The sequence below is a fragment of the Phacochoerus africanus genome, chromosome 1, assembly GCF_016906955.1.
Source record: "Phacochoerus africanus isolate WHEZ1 chromosome 1, ROS_Pafr_v1, whole genome shotgun sequence".
In the NCBI taxonomy this organism is placed as follows: domain Eukaryota; kingdom Metazoa; phylum Chordata; class Mammalia; order Artiodactyla; family Suidae; genus Phacochoerus; species Phacochoerus africanus.
The window spans coordinates 213719317-213739008 of NC_062544.1; the positions used below are offsets into that span (position 1 = coordinate 213719317).

Below are 19692 nucleotides of genomic sequence, written 5' to 3' on the forward strand. Positions count from 1 at the left end.
AAAAAAAAAAGAAAGAAAGAAAGAAAAAGAAACATTGTAATCTAAACGTGATCCCTCCTTTTTTTCTTCTCCTTGGCCTTCACTCAATTACCGCACTAAAAAACTGAAACTATTGTGAAAGAAGTAAAAGGATGAGACTCAGAAAATGCTTCAAAATTGCCTAAAAGGTAGTTAATAGAGAAGCAAGGAACTGCAACAAATTGAAAATTTGTTAACTTAGTAAGAAGAAACATGTTGAAAGGTATGAAGTCTAGTTTTCCTCAAGTCTGCTTTACAAACCCCGAATGACCACTCAAAATGAAAAAAGAGGGGAGGGGCAATAAACAGATTTTCCTTGACTTATGAGGAAGATGGGAGTTACAAATATTAAGTTCAAAATGCATTTAACACACTTAAACCTATCAAAGAATATAGCTTAGCCTAGTCTACCTTAAACATGCTCAAAACACGTTAGCCGACTGTGGGGCAAAATCATCTAACCAAAGTCTTTTATTTTACAATGGTGTTGAATATCTCATGTAATTTATTGACCACTGTCAAGTGAAATCGAAGTGAAAAACAGAATGGTTGTATGAATACAAAATGGTTCAGTGTATTGGTTATACCCTTGTGATTGCATGGCTAATTGGGAGCTGAGGCTCTCTGCACCACAAGGGTATTGAATCTTGTACAGTCAGACCAGGAAAAGATGGAAATTCAAAGTATGGTTTCTACTGAATGCAGATCACTTCTGCACTCCTGTCTAAAAATTATTAAGCAGGAGTTCCCATCGTGGCTCAGTGGTTAATGAATCCAACTAGGAACCATGAGGTTGTGGGTTCAATCCCTGGCCTCGCTCAGTGGGTTAAGGATCCGGTGTTGCCGTGAGCTGTGGTGTAGGTTGCAAACCAGCTCGGATCTGGCGTCGCTGTGGCTGTGGTGTAGGCCGGTGGCTACAGCTCTGATTCGACCCCTAGCCTGGGAACCTCCATATGCCGTGGGTGCAGCCCTAGAAAAGACAAAAAAAAAAAAATTTGTTACGTAAGAGAACTGTATATATATGAGAAGTGTTCAACATCAAAAAGATGCAAATTGGATTGACACTATTCTCCTACAAAGTGACAATCTATCAATCTAAGACCTTATACTGAAAAATGAAGGACAACTACAGATTATTTGATTACTCAGGTGCTTATCTAAGTTAAGCAAAAAATTGAAACCAGCTTATTCTAATAAAAAATGGTATAAAATCAGAAGTCACCATGTAGTCTACCCCAAATTTCCATGAAGACAATTTATATCCAATCTTTGATATAACCCATCCATGCTCAGCTTCAAAAAACAAAGTTTGACCATCTGCCTAAAAGAAGATATAGATAGCTCATCACTCTGGTAGCTCACCACTCCTTTTATTTGGATACCCAAAGTCCAGCTCAAAGAAACAATCAGGTCAGTCACTCTTGCTAAGCCATTTCTTTTCTTTTTTAATTAATTTCACTTACTTTATCTGATCCATCCTATGCAATGTTTTTTGTTTTTTGTGTATTTTTTAGGGCCACACCTGCAGCAATATGGAAGTTCCCAAGCTAGGTGTTGAAGCAGAGCTGCAGCTGCCAGCCTATGCCACAGCCATGCCAGATCCAAGCCATATCTGCAACCTATACTGCACCTCACAGCAATACTGAATCTTTAACCCACCCACTTAGCAGAGCCAGGGATCGAACCTGAATCCTTATGGATGGATACTAGTCATGTTCGTTACTGCTGAGCCACAATGGGAACTCCGCTAAGCTATTTCTTACATAGAGGTGGCTTGCGTGAGTTCTTATTGTCCCTTCTGATCTTCCCACATACATTTAGAAGACTCATGCAAGTTTCAGAAAATAAGCTAGTATCTATGTACCTGTGTATATGTAACTTTCAGGTGAACATTTTTGTCCAATAAAAGGACAGAAAAACCTGGATCAGCACACGGCTTCCTGGGAGGTGTAGTCATACTAGCAGTGTTGTGTTGTGGGTACAAGGCTAGAACAGTAGCACATGCTAGAAACCAGGGTAGGATAAGATCATAATTAAGTACTAATACATGTTATAACATGGATGAACCTTGAAAACATGCTATGTAAAATAAGCCAGACACAAAGGACAAATATTGCATGATTCCACTTACACGAATCATCTACAATAGGCAAATTATAAGAGAAAGTAGATTAAAGAGAGTCACCAGGAGGTGTGGGTAGGGAGAAATGGGGAGTTAAGTGTTTAAGGCGTGCAGAGGTTCAGCTGGGGAAGATGAAAAAATTCTGGAGATGAACAGTGATGAGGGTTGTACAATGATGTAAACATACTTAATGACAAAGAACTGTATACAGTTGACTGTGAACAGCTTGGGGGCAAGGGGCATGACACTGCACACAGCTGAAACTCTGAGTATTACTTATAGTCCGGTTCTCCACATACATGGTTCCTCCAAATCCAAAGTTCCTCTGCATCTGCAATTGTGCATCCTAGGATTCAAACAACCTTAGAGAGTGTAGGACTGTAGTATTTACTACTGAAAAAACTCTGTGTATGAGTGGACCTGCGCAGTTCAAAGCCATTTGTTCAAGGGTCAAATTTACTTAAAAACGGTTAAGATGTTAATTTTACATTAGGTACCATTTTACAAAAATGTAGAAGCAGTAGCAATGTATCATTAAAAAACAAAGCATTAAATAAAATGACAGAAACACATCCAACAGAATTAATGACCATACACATAAATATTTTAAGTATTCTTTTTAGATTAAAATAAAAATAAACTGGGAGTTTCCGTCGTGGCACAGCGGAAATGAATCCGACTAGGAACCATGAGGTTGCAGGTTCGATCCCTGGCCTTGCTCAGTGGGTTAAGGATCCAGTGTTGCCGTGAGCTGTGGTGCATGTTGAAGACATGGCTGGGATCTGGCATTGCTGTGGCTGTGGTATAAGATCGGCAGCTGCAGCTCCAATTAGCCCCCTAGCCTGGGAACCTCCAGATGCCTATCAAGACAAAAGACAAAAAATAAAATAAAATAAAATAAAATAAAAATAAACTATATGTAATTTAAAAGAGACAACTAAAAATGGCATGGAACGACAAAACTACATAATAATTTAGTGAACAAAGAACAACCGTATAGATAGGAATTTAAGATAAGTAAAATAGACTCAGAAAGATTAAATATTACATTTCTATTGATTAGGCACATTGCAGATCTTTTGCAGTATAGAACTTCATATGCATCAACAATACTGCATCAAAAATATGACAAAAATCATTAAGGTTAAGGGAACAAGACAGGTTAAAGAGTGAGAAAAAAATATTTGCAAAAGAAGTATCTCATATAAAGATGCCGAGCATCATACGTAGTTAGAGAACTGCAAATTAAAACAATGAGATAGAATGGCTAAAATCCAAAGCACTGATGAGGATCTGAGCAACAAGAACTCTCATTCACTATTGGTGAGAAAGCAAAATGGTTCAAATCCCGCCTCCCTCTTTTTAATGGCTGCACCGAATATGGAAGTTCCTGGGACAGGGAATGAATCAGAGCCACAGCTGGGACTTAACACCACAACTGTGGCAACTCTGGATCCTTTAAACCACTGCTGGTCAGGGATCAAACTCTCACCTGTGCAGAGTGACTCAAGCCACTGCAGGCAGATTCTTAACCCACTGTGCCACCATGGGAACTCTGACTCAATGACTTTGAAACACAGTTTTAGCAGATTCTTACAAAACTAAAAATATTCTTAGCATATAATCCAGCACACATATTCCTTGCTACTCAACTCAGTGAAAACTTACATCCATACAAAACACAAACATGGGTGTTTATAGCAGCTTTATTCATAATTGCCAAACGTGAAAGCAAACAAGATGTCCTTCAGCAAGTAAGCGGGTAAACTAACTGTGATATATCCCAATAATGAGGTATTATTTAGCACAAAAGAGCAAGGCGCTATCAAGCCATGAAAAGATATGAAGAAAACTCAAAGGCATACTGTTATGTGAAAGAAGTCAAGTTAAAAAGGTTACATATTGTAGACTATCATATATGACATTCTGGAAAAGGTAAGACTATGGAAACAGTTAAAGTGTCAGTGGTTGTTGGGGTTAGGGAGAAGGGTGGGATGAATAAGTGGAGCACAGGGAATTTTGAGGGTTGAGAAACTACACTGCATGATACTGTAATGGTGGATATGTGTCATTATCCACCATTTGTCCACACCCAAACAATGTACATCAAGAGTGAAACCTAGGGAGTTCCCATTGTGGTTTGGCGGGTTAAGAACCCAAGCATAGCATCCACAAGGATGCCGGTTCAAGTCCTGGCCTTGTTCAATGGGTTAAGGCTCTGGTGCTGCAGCAAGCTGTGGTGTAGGCTGCAGACGCAGCTGGGACTTGATGCTGCCATGGCTGTGGTGTAGGCCTAGGAACTTCCATGTGCTGCAGGTATGGCTGTAAAAAAGATTTAAAAAAAAAAAAAAGGAGTGAAACCTAATGGACTATGGACTTTGATAACAATGTATCAATGTTGGTTCATCAATCACAACAAATGTACCAACACATTGCAGAATATTGATAGTATGGGAAGCTGAGGGAGGAGGAAGATCAGGGTATATGGGAACGCTGTACTTTTTGTTCAATTTTGCTGTGAACCTAAAATTGCATAAAATAAAGTCTATTAACTTTTTAAAAACAAAAGTCATTAGAAATTTTTATTGTTTTATTTATTTTTATTTTTGTCTTTTTGCCATTTCTAGGGCCACTCCCATGGCATGCGGAGGGTCCCAGGCTAGGGGTCGAATCAGAGTTGTAGCTGCTGGCCTACACCACAGCCGCAGCAGCATGGGATCCAAGCTGCGTCTGCAGCCTACACCACAGCTCACGGCCAACACCGGACGGACCCTTAACCCACTGAGTGAGGCCAGGGATTGAACCGCAACCTCATGGTTCCTAGTCAGATTCGTTAACCACTGAGCCACGACAGGAATTCCTAGAAATTTTTAAAAAGACACTTTACTCAATAAACACAAACTTACTGTATACCTACTTGTTCTAAATTCTGAATAGAGTAATAGGAAAGAAATAAAGAAACAAGTAAATGAAAAAATAATTTTAGAAAAACACAAGACGGGCAAGAAATTACATACTGACTGGGGGGAATGGAGGCTATTTTAGATGGCTGATCCAGGACATAGTGAAATGAGAAAGGAAGATAGTATTCAGGTATAAAGAGCCCCTCTCCCCCACAAAAAACGAAGCTTCTCAGAAACAATGCTACCTCTTAGTCTTCTGACAGATGAAGATTATAAACTTAATAAAATATAAAAAGAATATATATACATACAATGGAGTCACTCTGCTGTATAGCAAAAACTGGCACAACATTGTAAGTCAATTATTTTTAATTCAAAAAAGAACAAAAAACTTAATGAAGACTAACTCTGGAGTTCCCGTCGTGGCGCAGTGGTTAACGAATCCGACTAGGAACCATGAGGTTGCGGGTTCGGTCCCTGCCCTTGCTCAGTGGGTTAACGATCCGGCGTTGCCGTGAGCTGTGGTGTAGGTTGCAGACGCGGGTCGGATCCAGCGTTGCTGTGGCTCTGGCGTAGGCTGGTGGCTACAGCTCCAATTCGACCCCTAGCCTGGGAACCTCCATATGCCGTGGGAGCAGCCCAAAGAAATAGCAAAAAGACAAAAAAAAAAAAAAAGACTAACTCTACTCAATAGTTTAAAAAAAAAAAAGCCAATTGAAAAATGGGCAAAGACCTAAATGGACATTTCTCCAAAGAAGACACACATATGGCCAACAGGCACATGAAAAAATGTTCAACATAACTAATTATCAGAGATATACAAAGCAAAACTACACAGAGGTACCACCTCATACTGGTCAGAATGGCCATCATTAATAAATCTACAAATAACAAATGCTGCAGAGGCTGTAGAGAAAAGGAACCTTTCTACACTGTTGGTGGGAACTGAAACTGGTACAACCGTGATAGAAAAGAGTAAGGTGGTACCTCAGAAAACTAAATATTGAACTACCAATCCCACTTCTGGGCATATATCCAGATAAAACTTTCAGTGAAAAAGATACATGCACTCCTATGTTCATTGAAGCACTATTCACAATAGCCAAGACACGGAGACAACTTAAATGTCCATCAACAGATCAATGGATTAAAACGATGTGGTGCATATACACAATGGAATACTACTCAGCCATAAAAAAGAACAAAATAATTTCACAATGGCAAATGCTGTTGCCATTTGCAGCAACATCGATGAAACTTGAGACTCTCCTACTAAGTGAATTATACCTGGAATCTAATATACGGCACAAATGAACCTATCTACAGAAAAAACTCATGGACTTCAAGAACAGACTTGTGGCTGCCAAGAGGGAGGTGGAGGGAGTGGGAAGGGCTCAGAGTTTGGGGTTAGTAGATGCAAACTACTGCATTTGGCACGGATAAGCAATGAGATCCTGCTGTATAGCACAGGGAACTATATCTAATCACTTAGGATGGAACATGATGGAGGATAATGTAAAAAAAAAGAATGTATATAAATGTATAACTGGGTCACTTTGCTGTACAGCAGAAATTGACAGAACATTGTAAATGAAGTATAATACGAATTTTTAAAAAGATTAAATCTTATAATTAATAAATCAACTATGACATCTTGAATTAAGTTCAACTGACAGATACATGTGTGTATATAAAACTACACATGCTTGGAGTTCTCTTGTACCAAAGTGGGTTAAGGATCCAGCATTGTCAATGCTGTGGTGCCTGGTTTGATCCCTGGCCTGAGAACTTCTGTATGTTGTGGGCACAGCCAAAAAAAACACAAAACAAAAAAACTGTACATGCAAACAGAAAATGTTCTTAAGTTTTCCAAAAACATTTAGCAAATTGGACTATGCTTTAAGTCACAAAAAAACCTTCAATAAACCTAAAAGATATTTTATTTATTAATTTTTTTGGCCATGCCCATGGCATGTGGAAGTTCCTAGAACAAGGGTCAAACCCTCAGCACAGCAGTGACCCAAGCCACTGCAGTAACAATGCCAGATCCTTAACCTGCTGTACCACTAAACAACTCCCATAAAAATTACTTTAAAACCCCAAAGTCACTGACAATGAAAGAAAATAGAGTGAATAGGACTATACCTCCTGAGTCAAAGAGGTAATCAAGCTTGGAGTGGTGCAGCGGAAATGAATCTAACTAGGAACCATGAGGTTGCGGGTTCCATCCCTGATCTCACTCAGTGGGTTAAGGATCCCAAGCTGCTGTGAGCTGTGATGAAGGTCACAGACGCGGCTCGGATCTGGCATGTCTGTGGCTGTGGTGTAGGCAGGCAGTTGTAGCTCCCATTAGACCCCTAGCCTGGGAACTTCCATATGCCATGGGTGCAGCCCTCAAAAGATAAAAAGACAAAAAATAAAAATAAACTACACTAAATTTCTGTAAGATTCTCTTCTCTCCTTTCAATTAATTCTGTACACTGGACTAATAAGAGTGGCGTTTGGGTTCATCACAACATATGCCTTGGGGTACCTTTGGGAATGTTTTAAGCAAATTTATTGACATACTTTTATCAGAAGTTAAGAGAAAAAATTATCACCCACTAAATGGTGTTACAAAAACATTTGATAAAATTTAGATTTCATTCCTCTTTTTCATAAAGAGCAGAATAAAATAATAAAGAATTTCTTTCCAAAACCAACAGCTGCATTCAACCTTAGTTGTAAAAATACCAGAGACATTCCAAGACAATTATCACCTCTCTTATTTAACTATCTTGGAGATACTGGCCAATGTAATAAAGAGCTAAAATACAAATAAATATTGTAACTATTGGAAAGGAAGCAAAAGTTACTATTATTTTCAGATAAGACAATATATTTGGAAAATAAAAGTAAATAAAATTGTATCAAAGTTCGGTAAGATATAAAAATAACAGTGAGCTCAAAAATCAGTTACTTCTAGAGGTACAAACTACTGGGTGTAAGACAGGCTCAAGGATGTATTGTACAACAAAAGTAACACAGCCAATATTTTGTAATAACTGTAAATGGAAAGTAACTTTAAAGACTGAACTAAAAATTTAAAGAAAAAAAAGAAAAATGAACTTGTTAAAAAAAATCTAGTTATTTCTGTACTTATCATAAATAATGGAACTAAATCAAATTGACAAAAACAAAACAATAATTTTAAAAAGAAATGCAAATTAAACTAACCTTTGTTTCAATGTAACAAAATTGAGATTCACAATGCTAGTGATGGTACACATCAAACCTTTCCAAAGAGTAATTTAACATTTTAAAATAATTCTACCAGTAATTCCAGTAAAATAATTTCATTCAGTAATTCCACTTCTAGAAAAACATTCTAAAATAATAATCAGGGATAAACAGAAAGATATTCATCATAGCATTATTTATATAAAATACTGGAAATAAGTTACACATTTACCAATAGGTAAGTAGTGAAACTAAGGCATAGCTGTACAATGGCATGTAAGACAAATATTTAAAAATCATTTAAAAAAGAATTTTTAAGAAAAATAGAGGGAAACTTTCAAGATTTAATATTAAGAAAAAAAGACAGCAAATTATAAGAATATTATTGCAATTTTATAGGAATAAACTATGTACAACACAAATCTAAAGAAACATCAAACTATTAACAGTAGTTATCCATGGGTAATGGAGTAGTTTCAAATAGTAGGAAGGTGAGAAAAGTTCAGAAAGGATTTACAACAATGAAACTTTATCAAACATCTGGCTATATTTCTACTATTATACCTGCCAATGAAACAATTTATTTATGTATTTATTTTTGCTTCTTTTTTTTTTTTTTTTTTTGTCTTTTGACTTTTTAGGGTAGCACTGGTGGCATATGAAGGTTCCCAGGCCAGGGGTCAAATCAGAGCTACAGCTGCCAGCAGTGTACACCACAGCCATAGCCACATCAGATCCAAGCCATATCTGCAACCTATACACCACAGCTCATGGCAATGCTGGATCCCTGACCCACTGAGTGAGGCTAGGGATGGAACCGGCAACCTTATGGTTCCTAGTCGGATTCGTTTCCACTGTGCCACAAAACTTTTTATTCTTTAATAATGTGCTCTTTAGAGCACCTGAAATTGTGTTTAAAAAGTTTTACCCCAACTCCTTTTTTTTTTTTTTTTTTTGCTTTTCAGGGCCACACTTGCGGCATATGGAAGCTCCCAGGTGTAGCAGCTGGTCTACGCCATAGCAAGGCCAGATCCTTAACCCACTGAGGGAGGCCACGGATCCAACCCGCATCCTCATCAAGTTCATCACTGCTGAGCTACAACAGGAACTCCTACCCCAACTCTTGTTCATATGTTTCTTACATAACATTTTTGCTTCTAAGCCTATAAATTATGAAATAATCTCAAAATTAAAAGGAACAGGAATTAATTTTTTAAAAGCTGAAATTATACTTTAAAATAGACTTTGTTCTTAAGAAATAAATGCAAGATCAAAACAAAACCTTCTATTTTTCCAGAACCTATAAAAATTTACATGAAAAAAAAATTACCTACAAGGTAACAGAATAACTTGATCAGAAAGATGTAAGGCAGAACTCAGAAATGCAGGTTAAAAGAGCCCTGTATGTACATGTATATATATATGTATCACTTTTAATCAACACTACTGAGTTCTTTGCATCTTCCTTTTAATTAGTTTCCGCTGACAAAAACTGAGAAATAACTCTCATTTCCAGAAGAATAACTCATTCTTTCAGCACACTGCAAATAAAGATTATGAATCAACATGTTAAGAAAACATATAAAAGCAATAAGAATATTTAAATCATTGTGAAGATCAGGAAAGACTCCCAAAGAAAGCTATACTCAAAAGCTGGAATTTGAAGGCTAAGAATTAGGTAGATGACAAGAAATAGGAGCCAAAGAGGGGCATGTTTCCCCATTTCAGATGAGATACTTACAATAAAACCATTAAAATATTCCTCTTTGAATTCCTATAACGTGGCTATTTTTTATATCAAACTCCTAAAATATTTTTATACCTGTATTTTATTTCAATAGCCAAACTATTTTATTTTTATCTTTTGTCTTTTTAGGGCCTCACCCATGGCATATGGAGGTTCCCAGGCTAGGGGTCAAATCAGCCTACGACACAGCCACAACACCACCAGATCCGAGTCGAGTCTGCGACCTATACCACAGCTCATGGAAATGCTGGATCCTTAACTCACTGAGCGGGGCCAGGGATTGAACCTGCGTCCTCATGGTTACTAGTCAGATTCATTTCTGCTGAGCCCTCACAACAGGAACTCCAGCTATCTTATATTTTAAAATCTCTTAACTCACCATGCACACACACACAAATTCCATAAGTATTAAAATTCAAATATAACAATTATTAAAGTACCAGAAGAAAACATAAGATTGTTTGTTTTTTAGCTATGCCTGTAGCATGCAGAATATCCCCAGGCTAGGGATCAAACCAGTGCCATAGCAGAGACCCGAGCCACTGCAGTGACAACTCCTTAACCTGCTGAGCCACATGGAAACTCCCAGAAAACTGTTTTTTTTTTTTTAAATAAATGTAAAATGGGAAAGATCTTAAACAGAAAACAAAGGATTAATATCTACTATGTGTAAAGGCCTTCTGCAACATAATTAAGTATAGATTAGTACAGCCTTTTAGGAAGGAAATTTGGCATCTATCAAAACTTAAAATGCACACTTAAGAATCCCCTTTAAGGGAGTTCCCACTGTGGTGATGGAATGGGTGGCATTTCTGGAGTGCTGGGAAACAGGATGCAGGTTCCATCTCCAGCCCAGTACAGTGGGTTAAGGATTCAGAGTTGTCGCAGCTGCAACTTTGACCTAATCTCTGGCCTAGGAACTCCACATGCCACAGGGTGGCCAAAAAAAAAAAAAAACCCTCTTAATAGAAATACTTGTATACATATGCATGTGCACAAAGGTATAAGGAAGTTCATTAAAGTTGTGGTTTTAGTAGCTCGAAAATGGAAATAACAAATAACCATGAATAATTAAGTACAACCGTATGATGGATAAGGTAAAAAACAAAAAAAAAAGATGAGGTATAACTACATATACTGAGATGGAAAAGTATTTATAATGATTAGATTTTTCATTAAAAAAAAACAAGGTAAAACTACAAACACACAGTGCTTATTTCTAATTGCATAAAGAAAACAAAATTGTTATCAGTGGCTACCTGTAAGGAATGGGACTAGAAAGCAAGGAAATTAATTTTCACTTTTTACTCTAAATAACTGACTTGAACACTTTGTAAAAAGCATATATTGACTATTTTTAGAATTTAATTTAAAAATAAGGAAAACAACACTATTCTAGTCTGTGGTTATTTCTGGGGGCTGATTTTTGTATAGTAATTCTGTCCTATTTCTCTTTTTTTTTTTTTTTTTTTTTTTTGCTTTTTAGGGCCGCACCTGTGGCATATGGAAGTTCCCAGGCTAGGGGTCAAACTGGAGCTATAGCTGCTGGCCTACACCACAGCCATGCCAGATCCCTGACCCACTGAGCGAGGCCAGTGATGGATGCTGCATCCTCATGGATCCTAGTCAGATTCATTACCGCAGAGCCACGATGGGAACTCCCTTATCCTATTTCTTAATAATTTTCACTATTTGCTAAATTTTCTATGAGAAAGATGTTTATTTTAAAATTTGAGAAACATGTATTCAAAAATCTGTATTTTGAAGTTCCCACTGTGACACAGTGGGTTAAGAACCTGATAGCAGTGGCTCGAGTCACTGCGGAGGCAAGGCTTCAATCCCTGGCCCCAGCACAGTGGGTTAAAGGATGCAGTGATGCCACAGCTGCAGCTTGGATTCAAGCCCTAGCCCAGGTACTTCTATAAGCCACAGATGTGACCATTTAAAAAAATAATAATAATCTGCATTTTATTTCAACAGTGAAACTTTTTTTTCCTGAAAAGTAATTTTTAATGTACAAGTTATGGTCTCAGAAACTCGGCCCTGAGATTCCAACCACTTTCAGAAAGCAGTCTTAAATCTAAGTTTGGAAGTATGATATTTGCTGTAGAAGCAATTAAATATAAAACCTACTTTAGAATGGAATATTAACTAACATCTATTAAGCATTTAAGCATTGCATTTGCTAAGTACTTTCCCTGAATTATATCATTTGCTTTAAATAGCCCTATGGAGATGTATTATACTGTTATTAATCCTCACTTTACATATTAAAAAAAAAAACCCACACATCTTAAAAAAGATGTGTGTATCTTGCCCGGGGTCAAGCAGAAGAGCCAGGATGGTCTCCAGCTCCTAAGCACTTGTGATACACGGAGCGATAAGTACTAGTGTACCTTAGAGATAATAGGCTAGGCCTCTGAAATCTGGCCTGAATGTTCAGACCGGCTATTCTTATTCAGGTTAGTGATCCTAAAATGAAGAAGCAGTGAGACTCAACTCCGTTCCCAGAAGAAAACAAATTTCCTTAAGGCAACAGGGACTATTTTCTTCCACCTCTTTCTGTTTCTACCAAGGTACAAGAAGGTTATAAGGGTCAACCCAGATTTGCACCTTAACACCCCCTCTCCCCCCTGCCCCGTGGTCTGCAATTAGCCCTCTAACTGGAAGGCCTTTTGAAAACTGATCAGAACCCCAAATTCTTAAAGACTTGAACAAGGCACAGTTTCACGTTTTTAATCAAAACTAGACAATTCAGAAAGCCAAAAGAAATGTTACACTCAAATATTAGGTTAATCAATATTGACAGATTAAACATGGGGAGAATTTAATACCTACTTATTTTATCCCTAGCTGTCTGAACAAGGTCTCTCTTTTAAAATAATTGAAAGTTTATCCTTAGCCACTTGGACAAGTTCTACGTTTTCTCTTTAAAAAAGTGTAATTGAGAAGACATATATATCACTGATGACCATATCTACTGGAAATCTGCTTATCATAGAAATCAGAAAACCAAAGAAACCCCTATTCATTTGTTTTGTGGACAGACTCCTACCACAAACTTACTTCATGAATTTGGGTTTGCCAGGTTAGTATTTAATGTCACAAAGCCCCAAAGAATAACCCTCTCTTTGAATAATGGTAAAGTAAACTAGGAATCAAGGCCCCAACCTAAGGGGAGAACACCCAGAACTCTTCCCAAGTAAAAGTATCTGCTTACAGAAAGAACTGGCAGAGAGGCTGACTTCAACGGACCTTGTTTCACACGCCAGCACTTCATACCTTAACCCCTTAGGCCAACAAGGCTTGTCACTGAAGGACAACAGACACTACCAATTTGACAATAGTGAAGCTTAGGACTAAGTCGTTTAGGTAACAATAAAACTAGTGAAAACACAAAATTCACTGAATTTAGGTCAACCTCCTTCACCAAAACCTGAAAGTGGGGTTTAATACCTCCATATATTACAGGTCAGAAACATCTTAAGGTGCATTTTTCATAACGTAAGTCAGTGTTTTGGGCTAATTAATAACCAGAAAGATTTTAAAGCTAAGGATGAAAGGAGTTGCCTTAAATCAATACCCTTAGCAGAAGAACATGAACAAAGCTTTTCATTCACATGCATATTTTTAAATACACATATATAAAATATGTAGAAGTTATTATAAGTGTGTTTTATAAATGCCGCAGAGCTTCTGGCAAAGTTGACAAGTTCTAACCTGCTTTAAAAATTACTATTCACTGCCTTCATCACAATCTAACTTTATTTAATGTTATTCTTTTGAGTAACTCTACAAAAACAAACCCCCAGAGCAAATTCTTCTACATTTCAATATCCTGCCTACTTACAAGAGCGGAAGAGTCAAACAGAGGAGGGGAAAAAACGTGACGTGCACAACCTTGATCCAAAACACTGCTCGTCCTAGTCTAATTTTAGGCCTAACCATTTTGATTGTCTTTTAACAGAGCTTTAAAAAGAAAACAAAAAACTATAGATCACTTGTAAAACAAAACTGAGATAATTATACCAATGGGAGTTGGCATTATTCATCAAGGAGGAAAGAAATCACGCTCTCACTGCCCAGAGTGTTTCCATTAAAGATAAGAGACAAGGACGGGTACAACCCCACGACAACTGACGACAATGGCAATTGCTTTCCAATCTTCAGTTCTTGGATGACTCTATCTTTAAAGAATTAGTCAAAAAGTTGAGTCCGCTGAGGAATTTTCGGTACCGTTTTGCATGTGTGTGTTATTTTAAAGAAAGCCAAACATGGTGAAAGCTAACCTTCACCTAAGTTACCTAAGGAAGCAAATATTCATCTCCTGAAGATACGAAAGCTCAGTTATCACGCGGAGGCCCTCAAACCCTCGGAAAACTATAGTTTCTACTGATCCGGAATATGGAAGATATCACAGATTGCAGTTTAGAAACCAGTAAAGGGACTACAGACAATATGCCTAAGCAATGAAACTGGAATGACCAAAGGTAGCAAGGTGGGGCTGGAACTCGGTAAGAGACAAAAAATCGAGTTAAAAACCCCGAAACGGTGAGTCGAACACTAAAGTAAATGGAGAAAAAGAGAAGGCTGAAACGCGAGGGAAGGGAGATCAACAGAGAGCAGAGATTGGCGCGACACGGTTCAGGGCAGGGCCGGGTCCAGGAAGAGTCAGAACTCACCAGCCCAGCAAGCTTCCCATTTCAGGCTAAAACCGGAGAAGAAAACAGCCCGAGGGCGCAGACAATGAGCCACCGCCCCAAGAGTTGCCGCTCCAGGCACGCAGGTGGCGGCTTCCCGGCCCCGCGCGGGGCAGGTCAGCTGCCCCGGGCCGCTCGCGCCGGCCAGGCCGCGGAGAAGGAAGGAGGAAGGAGAGCGACGGCCCGCGTCCCGGCCTGTCTGCACACTTACCCCAGGCGAGGAAAGGTCCCCGCCCCAGCGAGGAGCCTCCGGCCGAGCTCCTGGCGGGATCAGGAGCCGCCCCGAGCAAGAGAGCGACGCGGGGCGGGGACGGGAGGGAAGGGGAAGCGGGGCGGGAAGAGGAGCCGCGCTGGAGCGCCGCGGCTTCTACTGCTAGGCCGGGCGGCCGCCGAGCCCCGCGGGCGCCGGGAGGGGAGGGCAGGGAGCCTTCGGCAATGGCGACGGCCCAGGCCAGAGGGGAAGCGGAACAACCGCTGCCGCTGCGCGTGGCCACAACCCTGGGGGAGGGCGACGGCAGGGAGCGGGCAGGGGCGGGGCCGAAGGCGGGAGCTCCACCGGGCGGAGACAGGCACCGCCTCCCAGTGGGCAGGCAAACGCGGAGGCTGCTGGGAGTTGTAGTTTAGAGATGTGTGCCACTTATCTCTCTTCTCTTTTCCTCCCTCCCTCCATCTCTAGTATTCTTTTTATCATCGCTTCTCGGCCTTTTGGCTAAGATCAAGTGTAGTCTAGTATTCTTTTTATTGACAGAGACAGCCAGTCCCTCGTGTAATTCAGCATTGTCTCCACTCAGGTCTGTGCCAACCAAAGACGTTGAAAGACAACTTATTATATGAACCTGCTCTAAGACATTTGTTTCTGGGAATTCATCCGTTATCCATTTTGCCCTTTACCTACAACTCTTATTAATGTATTTTGGTGCTAAATTAAGTCGCGCCTCCTTGCAAATTAATGCCTCTGTTTCATTCATGGAGGAGGAGGAGTTCATCAATGTGTTCACTAATTCTACAAATATTTTGGTGTCTAATTTGTACCAGACACTGCTGGGTATCAGGAATACAAGGGTGAACACAAGTCACTTTGTGTAACTTACAAATATGAAAACACAATAATTAAAATAGTGATACCTGGTGTGAAGAAAAAACTAGGATGATTTCTTTGGATAAGCTGGCCAAAGAAGGCATCTTTAAGGAGGTGACATTGAAGCTGAGAACAGAAAGAGACAGCCATGAGAAACTCCCAGGAGAAAGCATTACAAGCAGAAGGAGGTGGGGGGGACTTTCTAAGGTCAGTTAAGAGGGTCTGCGTAACTGGATTTAGTACAAGAAGAGTAGCGCAGTGTGAAAAAACACCTGAGGAGACAAGATTCAGGTCAGAGAGGATCCTGCATGACATGATAAGAAGGCTGGATTTTATTCCAATAAGCTATTAAGAGCTGTAAGCAGGGAAGGAAGGTTTCCTGGTTTATACTTTAAGGTCACTAGATTGCTACATGGAGAATGGACTCTGGGTTTGCAAGAATAGAAGGGAATGAAGAAAGGAGGCAGTAATCATGACTGTCATAAGAGATAGCAGTGAAAATGGAGAATGGGTATGTTCTTTTGATAGATATGAAGCAAAAAACTCAACTGATGTGGAAAGTACGAGAGAAAAGATTCAAGGAGCAATATGGCACACTATTAGATAACTTGAAAAACAGCCCCCACTATTAAAAACACATTGCTGGATAAAAGAGAACATCCTTTCAAAGGCATAACTAAGCTTTTAAGAAAGAAAGAGAAGTACCTCTGACAGATTTCCAAACTCCCACTCAACCCAAAGGGAGAGCAAGAAATTGGAGGGGTAAGCATGTCAGTGAAGCCAAAGTTGTGTTGAAAGAAACTACTTATTTCTCTTTTTTTTTGTCTTTTTCTTTTTGTTGTTGTTGTTGCTATTTCTTGGGCCGCTCCCTCGGCATATGGAGGTTCCCAGGCTAGGGGTCCAATCGGAGCTGTAGCCACCGGCCTACGCCAGAGCCACAGCAACGTGGGATCCGAGCCGCGTCTGCAACCTACACCACAGCTCACAGCAACGCCGGATCCTTAACCCACTGAGCAAGGGCAGGGACCGAACCCGCAACCTCATGGTTCCTAGTCGGATTCGTTAACCACTGCGCCACGACGGGAACTCCAGAAACTACTTATTTCAAATCTCCATGGTTTTACTGACTGCACAAGAGACAAGAGACCAAAGACGAGGCCTTGGCCCTGTTCAAGGAGTTGGGACTGCAATCCTGCACAAGGCTGGAAAACTCAAAGGGCTATATGCTCCAAGAATAGACTGGAAGGGAGTTCCCGTCGTGGCTCAGTGGTTGGCGAATCCGACTAGGAACCATGAGGTTGTGGGATCGATCCGTGGCCTTACTTAGTGGGTTAAGGATCTGGTGTTGCTGTGAGCTGTGGTGTAGGTTGCAGATGCGGCTCAGATCCTGTGTTGCTGTGGCTGTGGCATAGGCCAGAGGCTACAGCTCCAATTTGACCCCTAGCTGGGAACCTCCATATGCCAAGGGAACAGCCCTAGAAAAGTCAAAAAGACAATAAATAAAAATAAATAAATAAATAAGAATAGACTGGGAAAAAAAAATCCCCTGTACCAGTCCAGGGAGACATGCAGATATCTGTGTGTTTTAGCCTGGACTTGGCATCAAAGGGAAAAAAAAAAAATTACCCTTTGGAATTCAAATTTGAAAGGTCAAATTTACAGTACCTACGCTGTCTGGGAAACCTCAAGTCAAGAAAGTGTCCCAGGCTGGTAATGCTGAGAGGTCTGGAAGAAACAAATACAAATTCTCACTGCACAGGCTCATTCTTAATCCAGAACTGAAAGGATTCCCAGAGAAAAACAGGCTATCAAGAGTTAGACATAAGGAGTTTCTGCTGTGGCACAGTGAGTTAAAGATCCATCATTGCTACAGCTACGGCATAGGTCACAACTGTGGCTCAGATTTGATCCCTGGCCCAGGAACTTCCGTAATCCATGGGTGTGGCCAAAAAAGAAAAAAAGAAAAAGTTAAACATGAACATCCAAAAAATAATGACAACACATCTGAAAAAATCAGCCATGAGTGAATCAAAAGAAACCATAAACAGAATGACACCCATGAACTTTAGATAGTTTATATTCCATAACCAATAATTCCAATGTTTCTTAAAATGATTAAGCAAAGTAAGACAGGAATAAGAAACAAGACGTTTTCTTTTTTTTTTTTTCTTTTTATTTATTTTTTTACAAGACACTTTTTTTTAGGGCCAAACCCACGGCATATGGAGGTTCCCAGGCTAGGGATCAAATCGGAGCTGCAGCTGCTGGCCTACACCACAGCCACAGCAACACCAGATCTGAGCCACATCTGTGACATACACCACAGATCACAGCAACGCTGGATTTAACCCCCTGAGCGAGGCTAGGGATCAAACCTGTGTCCTCACGGATACTAGTCAGATTTGCTTCCGATGAGCCACAGCAGGAACTCTGAAAGCAAGACACTATTTTTTTAAATGACAAAAGAGCTTTGAAAAGGAGCCAAGCAGAACTTCGAGAAATAAAGAATATAATAACTGAAACCAAGGTCAATGTTTGGGTTAAGTGGCAGATTACATACAGTTGAAGAGAGAATTAGTAAAATGGAAGCTAGATCTAAAGAAATTATTGATAGCAGCCCAGAGACAAAGGAAATATGAAAGAAAGATTGAGAGGTGGGTTAGATTGTGAAGGTATTCCATCATGCCTAATGAGAAACCCAAGAAAGAGAGAAAAGGAAAAACAAAAGAGGCAGTTTATGGTGAGATAATGGCAGAGAATTTTCCAGAATTAATTAAAGGCAAGAACCTTTAGATTCAAAAGGCAAAGTGAATATCAACCAGGATAAGTGAAGGAAATCTTTTCAAATACAACAAAGTGAAACTGCAGGATACCAAAGATAAAGAAACAAGAAAGAAAAGACATCTCCTACCAGGAAACAACTATTAAATTTAGCATAGATTTCTCAACTGCAACAATGGGTACCATCTGACAATGGAAAAATATTTTTAAACTACCAAGAGAAAATAAACTTAGAAGTATATACCTCACTAAACTGTCAGTCATAGAAGTGAGGGTGAAATAAAGATATCATCAAACAAAAGCAGAGATGTTACCAACCACAGGGAGTTACTGAAGGGGCATCTATAAAAGATATACTTCAGGAAGACGGTAATCCCAGAAGTAATGTCTGAGGGGCAAGAAATTAGAGAGATGGCTAAACCTACCATCCTATCACTGACTAGGACAATCCTGAAGAGCATACTTACTCTACATTATTTCATTCTCTCAACTTACCAAATCCTACATTCAACTACCTGCCAGTAGTATATTTTATAAGTTTGGGGGAGGTCACAGAGAGGTCACCTCACCGTAAATTCTTTGTTTCCATATCATAGCAATTAGCATCAATCATCAAAATATAAATGAGTGTCATGAAATGAATAGACTATCTGACTAGAATAATCCTTGAATTCATTATATTCTGAAATCATTAGAGCAGAAATATACATTCCCAGTTCCCAAGCCATACATGTACTATCCTCTATTAGATGTAGCTAAATAATCTAAGTTTCTGGTAAATGACTGAGATACACACACACACACAACAAAGTCTGCCCCCACCACCACCCTTAGTTGAAGGAACATATGTCTCTGTTATTTTCATCCAAAGAACATTACATGATACTTTGAGAAAAATAAACCATAAAAGTTGAAAAAATACTGGAACACAATGACCAGGAAAGAACAGTACCCATTTTTTCTTGGCTATAAACAAAAGAGACTACACACAGAATTCCAAAACTTATTTTTAAAAACTAAAGTGCTTATTCATTTTTTTTTCTTTTTTTGGTCATGGTATATGGAGTTCCCAAGCCAGGGATCAGATCTGAGCTGCAATTGCAACCTAAGCCACAGCTGCGGTA

General features: G+C 39.4%; 1 protein-coding gene across 2 annotated transcripts in view; it reads right to left on the bottom strand.

Moving 5' to 3' along the window:
• Positions 1-15190, bottom strand: part of PAK2 (p21 (RAC1) activated kinase 2) — a 102607-nt gene extending 87417 nt beyond the window's left edge. Inside the window, exon 1 of one of the 2 annotated variants that reach the window (XM_047789531.1) lies at positions 14921-15190. The gene's annotated coding sequence lies outside the window, so the exon portion shown is untranslated. Of the gene's footprint in view, positions 1-14691; positions 14853-14920 lie in introns of those variants that run through there. The other variant, XM_047789540.1, reaches the window with a different exon arrangement.
• Positions 15191-19692: the final 4502 nt, after the last annotated feature.